The following is an 808-nucleotide window of genomic DNA, read 5'->3' as shown; positions in this document are numbered from 1 at the left end:
CTCTCTCTCTCTCTCTCTCTGTGTGTGTGTGTGTGTGTGTGTGTGTGTGTCTCCCTCCCTCTCTGGTCAAATTGGAGTGAATAAATAAAGTTAAATAAAAAATCATTCTTTTTTTAAAAAAAAGAATTGGGAATTAATTCCTGTTTTCTGCCCAAGGAACAGCAGCCACCTCTGCTGGTCCATTGAGCCCAGAAGTGTCTTGCGTGTCCCCTTTTTCTCTCCCCTGCTCCTAACCACCCCTACACAAGCCCCAAGCGCCTACCCTCAGGGCTAGCCTTTCCTTTTTTCTTCTAATTGTCAGAAGTGGGGTGCACTTGCCAGAGACAGACAAAAAGAGAGGGAGAGGAAGCAGGCACCCCCGATGGGGAAGTCACGCCACAATCCCTTCTCCTCCATTTCTCCATCTTCTCAGGATTTGGGGCACGCCCCCACACACACACATGCCAGGTGCATTTTTCAAGTCACTGGGGCTGGGATTCGAACTGTAGTCAGCCATGTGGATCTGGCTCCCTTAACCACTAGGTCAGAGGTAGTTGATATTTTTGAGTTGAGGCCAGCAGGTGTCACGGAGGTTAAGGTTCTAGATTTCATATGGGCAGCTGTGTGGCGTGAGTCCTGCATCCAGCAGCTTGAAAATCATGCCGGGCGATGGGAACCAGCAGTTAGCGTAATGCCTATGTCACTGGACTCCCACGTAGTCGACCGCGGTTCACGTCCCGGACCCGGTGGCTTAAAACTCACACCGGGCGCGTGTGCGTGCGTGCCCAAGATCCCAAGAGGAGAATGGAGGAGAAGGAATTGCGGCATG

General features: G+C 51.4%; 1 protein-coding gene across 1 annotated transcript in view; it reads left to right on the top strand.

Annotated features, from left to right (window-relative positions):
- CACNA1A (calcium voltage-gated channel subunit alpha1 A) overlaps positions 1-808 on the top strand; it is a 335,330-nt gene that overhangs the window by 259,110 nt on the left and 75,412 nt on the right. The gene's annotated exons all lie outside the window — the stretch shown is intronic.

This window comes from Tupaia chinensis, unplaced genomic scaffold (genome assembly GCF_000334495.1).
Source record: "Tupaia chinensis unplaced genomic scaffold, TupChi_1.0 Scaffold138060_1, whole genome shotgun sequence".
In the NCBI taxonomy this organism is placed as follows: domain Eukaryota; kingdom Metazoa; phylum Chordata; class Mammalia; order Scandentia; family Tupaiidae; genus Tupaia; species Tupaia belangeri.
This window is presented reverse-complemented; position numbering and strand designations above follow the sequence as displayed.